Raw genomic sequence first — 9781 nt, 5'->3', positions numbered from 1 at the left:
CCCATATTTAGGAGGTATATGGAACTTTAATTTTCTTTTCTTATAATGTTCCTACCTGGATTTTTATATGTTTAGTAACATCTAAAATGAGTTGAAAAATATTATTTCATGTAATTTCTGAAAGAGATCAAATCAATTCATTCTCAAGTTAACAATTCCTTTTGTAGTTTCTCTAGAAATTTATGCTAAATAAGTAATAAATAATTTTAGTCTCTCAAGTTTTGTTTTTAATGGTTTGATTTTATTTTGTTCTTTATATGTAGTTTCTGTGGCTTTGCTAAGATATTTCAATTCCTCCTCTCATACTGTTTTCTTTGAATCCTTGATAATTTTAATCAATCCTTGAAACTTTCATCTGTTGATTTCACCATATCAAGACCCGTGTTTTCACATTCTCCCTGTCCTTCCACTGATGGATTATACCTTCTTTCTTTTTCATGCGTTGAATAAATTTGGATAGTTATTGAGTATTATATTTTCTGGATTTTGATTATTTGGATTTTATTGTTTTTCACTTTAAGTTTCATTCCATCAGAAAATCTGTTTGCTTGTGGTCTTAGTTACTTTTCTGTGGCTGTAAAAAGATACCACAGCCAAGGAGACTTATAGAAGACAGATGTTATTCAGGGCGTTTCATAGTGTGAGAGCGTCATAGCAGGAGCACAGCAGCAGGCATGCAGACATGAAAATGGAGCGAGCAGTAGCTGAGAATATACATCTGATCCATAAAGCAGGAGCAGAAGAGAGAGAGAGAGAGAGAGAGAGAGGAGAGAGAGAGAGAGAGAGAGGAGAGAGAGAGAGAGAGAGAGAACCAGGAATAATGTGAGCTTTGGAACCTCAAGTCCATCACCAGTGACGCTCCGCTTCCAACAAGGCCACACCTCCTAATCCTCCACACACAGTGCTACAATTGGACCAAATATTCAAACAGGAGCTTGTTGGGCCATTCTCATTCAAACCATCATGGTTGTAATCAAAATGCTTTTTAAAGAGTTCTTTAAAGTTTCTTTTTTTATATTTTAATTAATTTATTCATATTACATCTCAGTTGTTATCCCATCCCTTGTATCCTCCCATTCCTCCCTCCCTCCATATCCCCTTACTCCCCTCCCCTATGACTGTGACTGAGGCTGAATTTGAAGTAAGATTTAACTGGAAGACTTTCTATAGTCTCCTCCACCCTAATCTTCTTCTTCACAGTCTCCAGTGAGTGCATTATCTATGTGGCTAATTTTCATCTACTCTGATGATGACATACCGACATCTCCAGTCCTGTGTGAGAACCAGCAATTGTTTTGGTCACAGCTGCTTCATAAGACATTATCCTATGTCACTTTATCTGGCTTATAGGGTCTTATAAACAAAAAACTTGAAGTAGGAATAGTGAGATTCACAACAAGATTCCTGATTAATTAACTGCAAATTCCAGCAACTCACTGAGCCTTAATTTCTGATTTACTGTTTTTCTTCATAGGATTATCATCTTGCTGAGTTTATATTTTCCTGACACTAATTTTCTAGGAAATGTCTAAGGCAAAGATGTTGAACAGTTATGGTAGCTAGTGTTCTCTGCTTACCTTCCCATGAGATTGCAGCCATAAATTCGTCCACTTTTACATTTGCAAAGAATATACTTTAGAATTTTATTCATTTACGTGGGAAGATGAGGCTAGTACCAGGTACTGTGTTACTGCCATAAGCCAAAGTCTACATTGGGCTTTATAATATGTCTTATCAAGAGTAGAGATGTGATCTATGTCAGATAACCATTAAAAATAAACTAAATATCCACAATTAGTTGGCACAAGTAGTTAGATAAAATTATAATCTTGACATTTTACATAACAAACACATTCTAGTATGATTTTCTCCTTGGTGCTTCAATAGAAGATTAAGATGAGAGTCCAATGAAAACAAAACCCATGTACCGACATGACAGTCTTTCCAAAACATAAACATTGCATCTGGTCTATAACATAGGTGTCTATATCCACAGTTTAAAAATCCATAGCTGCATCATAAAATAGCTTTAATGATAGTTTTAAAATTTTTAATTTATGTGTCTGTGTATGAATATGTGAACACCCATGTGGTTCTGGAGATTAGAAGAGGGTGTATGATTCCCTGGAGCAGAAGTTTTAGGTGGCTGCAAGTTCACTAACATGGGTGCTGGGAATAGAACTCTGGTCCTTTGGAAGAACGTCAAGTGCTTCTAACCATGGTGACATCTATTCAGACCTTGTGAAATAGGTTTTTAATGATTATTTCCATAGAAAGAATAGTTAGATGTGCTTTAAATTAGATGTGTAGATTAGAACTCCAGATTAGAGACTATTATTTTTATCAGAACCAAGCAGACACCCAGCAACCATGGATGTAACCAGCAACCAGCCTCACAGATGCTGTCTTATTATTTTTCTTACTTTTACACACTAAACCCTGCTTTTTCTAAATGTTTTTTTCATGTTGTAGATGTATCCATTGGCCATGGCCTCCACATAATTATTTTTTTGCTGCATTTTGGTCAGACATCATTTTCTGTATTCTATTTTTAATATTTATTTATTTATTCACAATGTATGGGTTCACATATGTGTGTGCCATTTTGCTGACGTAGAGGTCAGAGGACATTTGTGAGGGTCGTTTTTCTGATTTAATCATGTGAGTTCTAGGAAGTGAACTCAGGTCCTTAGCCTTGGCCACAAGCACCTTTATTTGCTGAGGCCATCTTGCTGGGCTTCAAATTGGTCTTTTTTCTAGTCTCAGCTAGGGAATTATAAGTTTTGTGATTTTGGACTGTATCTGTATTAGTTAGTCACTATAATATAGAATTTAGTAATTGATACCTTGAGTGATTATTTGAAAAATGAGGTTATATACGCAAATGGAATGGAAGGTGCTTCCTAAATACTAAACAAATGCTAACTGCTCTTTACTGTGTTGGTACAAATGCATGGAAGAGGCACGAGCAGTTAAATTGATAAATTACATATATAAATCTGTACATAAATATTGAGAAGTTAGCCATGATAATTAGCCACTCCTGATGTAATAATTTTGTCTGACAACTTGGAATATGGGTTATCTAGACAGTTGATCAGCTATGTTTGATCTATCTGTGAGGACTCTTCTAGATGAGATTTCATTTATGATAACAGAAAGAAAGAGCTGGCTGCCTGCCTCGGGCTGGTGGGCTGTACCTAACCTGTTGAACACTTTATAGAGCAAAAAGGCTGACAGTGAAGATGACCATGTTTTGCCTGACTGATTGAGATGGACACCATTATTCCCTACTAGAATTTAAATACAAGCTTCATAGATTGGGGAATAAGGTGGAAGAGTGAGGGGGGCGTTGGGAACAGGCAGATAAGAATGAGGGGATGACAATGAAGATGTAATGTAAATAAACTGTAATTTTAGGAAAAGAAAAAATAATTTAAATAAAAGGGTCAGCCAACTCAACAGAACAGGATTAATGATGCTGACACTTCTTGTTGTCTTCAGCTTTTTATCATACAATGTAGGGCTTTTCAGCCTTCTGAGTCACATTAGCCGTTTCTTTAAGATAAACTTGTGCTTGTGTGTGTCTGTGTGCATGTGTGCTGTGTGCACATGTGTAGTTTCTATTTTGAGAGTGAACACTGCTGAATATGTCATTTCTATTACTTTGAACTTTCAGGCAAATTGTCACAATTCATAAGAAAGGCTTTTGTTTTTGTGTTTTTATTTGTTTGCATATAGATACCAAAGGCTCACAATGAACAGGTATGCTGTATGCTGATGTCTGGTTCAGTTTCCATTTCATGTTCTGCTACTTTGAAATTTAAGATGAAGATAACATACTTATTTACATATGGTGAAAAGTCAGAAAGCCTGAGGGAGGAGGCAAAACTGAACTAAGGAACAATTGTTTTCCTGTCCTCAAGGCCCATGGGACGAATTTATAATGTGAACAGTAGGGGTCCAGATCCTCTCTGGCTTGAGCAATGTTTGTCTTAGATACTAACTCAGCATTCTGGGATATCACACTGTATGAGTCACCTTTAAACACAAGCAGAGGATTTTAAAAGGCAGGATACCATTATTTCTCTGACATATATACTGCCCGTCCACAAGCAAAGACTGGTGTAGTACCAGAGAATTAGTGCTGCACCAGATATGATGGGGAGAAAAGGAACACAAAGGAAGAACACAAAAGAAACCTAAGGACCTTGCTTTGTACGTAATTTGCTGTTCAGTAAGTAAGGAGGGAGCGTTTGCCTAGAGCACACAGAAGCACAAGGTGTCTCTAAACAGATGAGATATCAAACAATGATCTTTGGAGTACCCAGTATTCTTCAGCCAAATTCACCAATAATAAAATGTGGGTGTGCATAGTGGAGAAGGAATGAGGGTTCTATGGGAAATATCACTGGCCTAAGTGACACTTAGGACTTATAAGACTTCTCAGAGCCTAGTGTGCTTCCAGTGAAATAGGATATATGAGAAACTTCACCACAATATAAACAGACCTTTCCCATTTTCAGCTCACGTAAGATTTATAGGTACTTAAAACAAATATAAAAACATAGAAGCAAACATGGCTTTGGAGGCATAAGACAAAAAACAAAAAAACAAGTAAAAAACTATAAAGATCCACTTGTTTCTACATTATAGACTCACTAAATATCAAATGTACAAAATATCCAATGTACCAAATGCCTGTTATTTATTTGTTTAGTGTGTGTGTGTGTGTGTGTGTGTGTGTGTGTGTGTGTGTGTGTGTATGTGTGTGTGTGTGTGAAGAGAGAGATAGACAGAGACAGAGACAGAAACAGAGAGGGTCACAGGATGACTGAGGGAAGTCAGTGCTCTCTAACCATGTGAGTCTTGGTGCCTTTACTGGTCTAACCAGTTTTTCCTGTTTTACTACAGCTCAAATTTATCCAGTCATTAGCCACCCAAACTGTTTATCAAAAAAGTATGTTAGTCAAAGGTACTTAATTCCTGATTTAGATGCACAAAATGAGTGATCTGTTTTACTGTCAATTCAATAAATACACTATTTAATCAATTCATTTTTTTATTCACCACTTTATATGTACAACACATACTCCCAATTGTCACACAAAAATGCAAACAAACATATGCAGTCCCCTAAAAGCTTATAGCCCAGCTGTGGAGTGAAAATATCAGATATGCATACATGTACAGAGAGATTTATAACAGGAAGTGAATGTTTATGAATGCGCTTGTCCCATTCATAAAATACTTGTCGAAATGGGCTGTGGCATTCTGCAAGACAAAGGGCTGAAGTTGTCACTGAAGATAAAGAACCTGTGAGGAAAGCTTCAGGTAGTCCTGAGGATAAGGGGCTAATGGCTGACCTAGATGACGTAAACAGGTCCTGTGTGAGACTGTCAAAAGAGGAGGGGTTTTAGAAGCAGACAGGCAGGGTTGGGAACTATGAATTTTATCACGTGAATAATAAGGAGAACTTACATGATTTTGAACAGAGTATTCCCTTACTGAAATGCTCTTTCGGACAGGACAGCTATATGGAGTATGCATTGCAATTTTTAGGGAAACAGTAGCAATAACTCGGGATGCTGAAAGTAAGCAGATGTGCAGTTCTGAAGGTAAGAAAGTAATGGTGGGAAAGCCAAGCATACAAAACTCTGCAGCTCCTGGCATCATCTGAGCCTTGGCTGTGCTCTCATTCTACTTCAAGTCATTTCTGTGGTCCTTTAAATTTTATGTTTAGAATTATTTTCATTTACTTTTAATTCTTTGATTTTTCTCTGCCTTAATTACTGAAATCTATGTTCCTGGGAATCAAGCAGGCCTTCACCATTTACCTAGACAAAGACTTACTCAGTCCCCACCTTTGTCACCTGAGCCATAGAGTATTAGAGAATATTTTGCTAACTGATTTGCTGCTCATATGAATGCTGGCATACACTGGCCAACTGAATTTAGGAGGTGAGTCTCTTCTTTTTGCTCCCCTGGTCAATGAAAGTCATCCTTGCTGGACTTGAAGCTGCCACCCATGTGGAAACCATGTAAAATCTTACTCAAGGGCATGAATGCTGCATAAAAGAAGTGGTGGACAGAAATCCAAATCTTTTCTTTCACACTCCTATTAATTAACAGGGTGCTATAGTTTATAAACCGAAAAGGTCAAGGAGGATGTGCCGAGCACCCACAGGTTTACTTAGAGCAGTGCAGTCTGGATGGAAGATCCCGTGGCCCTCTGTCTGCATCTTGCTCTTCTTAGGGGAAAAAAGGGCTTTTCTTGTCCCTTTTTGCTTTCCCTTCCTCGTTTCCCTTTTCCTCCTTCCTTTGATCCCCTCTGTTGTGTTTCTTGTCTCCACCCACATTTCCAGTTGTTTCAGGTTTCTCTCATGAGAAAAATACTTTTATTTTTTGGTTTCCCTGAACAAAAGATTGAACATGGAGTACCGATTTCTGATTGTCACAGTTCTTCCTATCTGTTAGCAAGAACAGCATGTTCCTTTCAGAAGCCCAAAGGTGGAGCTGTTGTAAAAGGAGAAAGCCAGGCACACTGGAGGGGCCACCAACAGCAGAGCAAGCCACAGACACCACCACCACCACCGACACATCCCTGCTGAGGCTGCATGGGAGGGATGCAGATCCCAGAGGCTTTGCTTCCAAAATATAAACATTGCCCCCACTTTTGTCCCAACGAGAAATAAAAATCCCGATTACAGCAGATGCATTACTGCCAATGGTGCAAAATAGACCAAGTTTTAAGTGTCTGCTTAACCCCCTTTAATTGTTAATTCCATGCACTTTATTTGATTCCAGTATTATCAAAATAACTGCAGGGAGAATGGATTGAAATTCATTTCAGTTCATTAATACCACCATTTATCAGCATAATGTCCTATAGATAACAATCAGAGGGTCATTCCATTTTCTCCATTTCTGAACTGTTGTATAGTCTGCTGAAAAGCCACGAGAGCGCTTGCATTTCCCACGGCAAAGCTTTCAACAAATGTCTCTCATGACACAGACACAACCGGCTGTGCCTTGCAAACAGCAGCTTCTTGGTATTTTTCATAGAAGTAGCATTTTCTTTTCAGATCTTGACATTGTGTTTTTCGTTCCACTTTCTTGGGAAGTGGCAAGCTTTAAAAGCCCATTTTGTGGAAAGAAAAATATTCAGAACCTACAGAGCTGTCTAAAGGCGGTAGGGGAGCTGGCAGGAAGGTGGAGTAGCTCAGAGGTAATAGCATGAAGAGGGTGGTCGCCAGTGCTAGGGGGTAGTGGAAGAGAGAGAGAGAGAGAGAGAGAGAGAGAGAGAGAGAGAGAGAGAGAGACAGAGAGAGACAGAGACACAGAGAGAGAGAGAGAGAGAGAGAGACAGAGAGAGAGACAGAGAGAGAGACAGAGAGAGACACAGAGACAGAGACACAGAGACAGAGACACAGAGACAGAGAGAGACACAGACACAGACACAGAGACAGAGAGAGGTGAGAGAGCCCTCCCTCAGGAATCATTTGCCTGTTTCTTTGTCTGTATCCCTGAAGCCAAGGTCTTCTGACTGATGTCTCAAACCAGGTAAACAATTGAGCTAATTTCAGCACATCCTCGTTTGCTCTCAAAATATGACTTCACCCTCGTCACTGTAATGTTTGCTTCTGACTGTGGCTTGCTGGAACAATCAGGGACAAAGTAACCTGGGATGCTTTATGCCCCAGAGACAAAAAGGTATTGATTATTTTTTGCCTCTGGAAAAACAAGTTTCTAACAATTTCCAGATGTGTTGTAGATTGCACTGCTGTCTTTAATTAAAGCATGTCCTGAGACACAAACCACAGACTCAACTGGTTTAATGGATCTTGATGCCTGATTTGCAAACTGGCATGTTTATTCTCAATCTGAGGTTCTGATGTGTGTGTGTGCATGTGAGTATGTGTGTGTTCTCAGTGATGATGTGTGTATATATGTGTATACATATGTACTGGTGTGTGTGTGTGTGTGTGTGTGTGTGTGTGTGTGTGTGTGTGTGTGTGTTTCCTGTGGACTAAGATGCCTGTGCTCAAGTTTTTAAGTTTGTTCTTGGCTTTGCTACAGGTGACATTTAGACATAGGCTTATACTGAGTAGTTAAAGATGTACAAAAGGCTGAGTCCGGCCAACCCTGCCTTTCCCTATCACGTAGGCCCCCAAGATTTTTGGTGCAGGATGCAGTCACCAAAGTGGCTTTATTTGTGAAATATTAGTCTTGTATGAAATAGAGTGTCAGGTACTTGAAAATGGCTCAGTGGTAAGAGCATGCAAGTCCCTTCCAGAGGGCCAGGGTTCAATTCCCAGTACACACACCAGGTAGCTTCCAACCACCTGTCACTCCAACACCAGGGGATCCAACTCTTGTGTTCTACATGGGCACGTGCACAGACATGCACATATCTGCACAACAGACACGCATACCCATGCTTAAAAATAATGTTTTCTTAAAGAAAGAAGGACGAACTAAAGCAATATAAGTTAAAGGAAGCACCTTGACAAGGAATGGGTACCAGATGCAGAAATAAAGCAACCTCTTTCTGTCACATAAATGCTTGAACCAGTGGTCTTTTCTATTCTCTTCAGACTGCTTCATAAGTCGTGTCAGTGTTCATCACTAGGACCTTTCTTCTGACCAATTCTGGCCCCGTGTTCTGTCCTTCTCTTTCAGAGGCTGCAGGTCTTGCAGAGGTGTCTGCAGACACCTCTGCAAGACCTGCCATCTGAAGCTATCTGACTTCATCTCGGCTATGTGGGCCCAGGGTCGTTGGTACCATCATCTCCAAACAAATGCATTCCTTCCTCCAGCTGGGATTCGCAGTGCCTCCTGTTCGATTATTTCTGGCAGAAGCTGCTAGTTTTCCCACCCAAATTAGTGCTAAGCAGAGCTGTTAGTATGAGGCCTAGTAAAAAGAGGTAGGTAGCTCGAATGCACTGTCGTTGGCAGGCTGAGACATCTTCTCAGTCCCTAGTCCCATGTAATGCAGATATTGCATGGGGCACCTCCCTGGGGACGGAAGAGTTATAGGCTACAGGATGTGCTGATAGCTCAAATGCACTGTGGTCGGTTGGCTGGGATCCCTTGTCCAGCCCTAGTGCCATGTAATGCAATCTAATGCAACCTTCCTCCTCTTTCCAGTGCACTAGCGCACCTCAGGTCTTATCGTTTCTTAGGTCATTGCCACAAGACTCCCTTCTGGGGGTTAGGGATTCAGTCACACAGAATGGGGGTGTTTTATTGAACAGAGAAAACAAATGTTCTGTGAAACCCATTCTCAACAAAATGTTTTTTCTCACTTGTGAAAAAAAAAAAAAACTTTGGCTCTAGGCTGCAGCCCAGGGCCTGCTTCAGCGGGACTCAGTTCAGCACTCCCACTACCCAGGAACACAGGCGTTCTTGGTACTGACGAAAGAGGAAGCCAGGCCAGACGCGGCTCTCAGAGACCTTGCAGTTCACTGGGTGAAGTGCCATGACGCTGGTGGCTGGAGCAAGGGAGCATTTGCCTCCTGTGATTGTAGGACAAGACACCCAGGGAGAGAGGAAACACTTCCTCACAAGAGATGGCGTTGAAGGGGGTGTCTAGCTACCAGGGACCCTACACGGGGGTAGGCCAGTCAAGAGAATGTCCCATCACTAGGTGATTCTCCAAAGCCGTCGTGACCAAGGGACAGGGAGGGAGAGTGAGCAGCTGATGGAGTTAGAATCTCCACGAGAGGAGCCAAGCTTCCGAGAGGCCCTGGAAGGAACACTTTGCTCTTCTCCACTGCAG

The sequence above is a fragment of the Acomys russatus genome, chromosome 20, assembly GCF_903995435.1.
Source record: "Acomys russatus chromosome 20, mAcoRus1.1, whole genome shotgun sequence".
Classification (NCBI taxonomy): Eukaryota; Metazoa; Chordata; class Mammalia; order Rodentia; family Muridae; genus Acomys; species Acomys russatus.
This window is presented reverse-complemented; position numbering follows the sequence as displayed.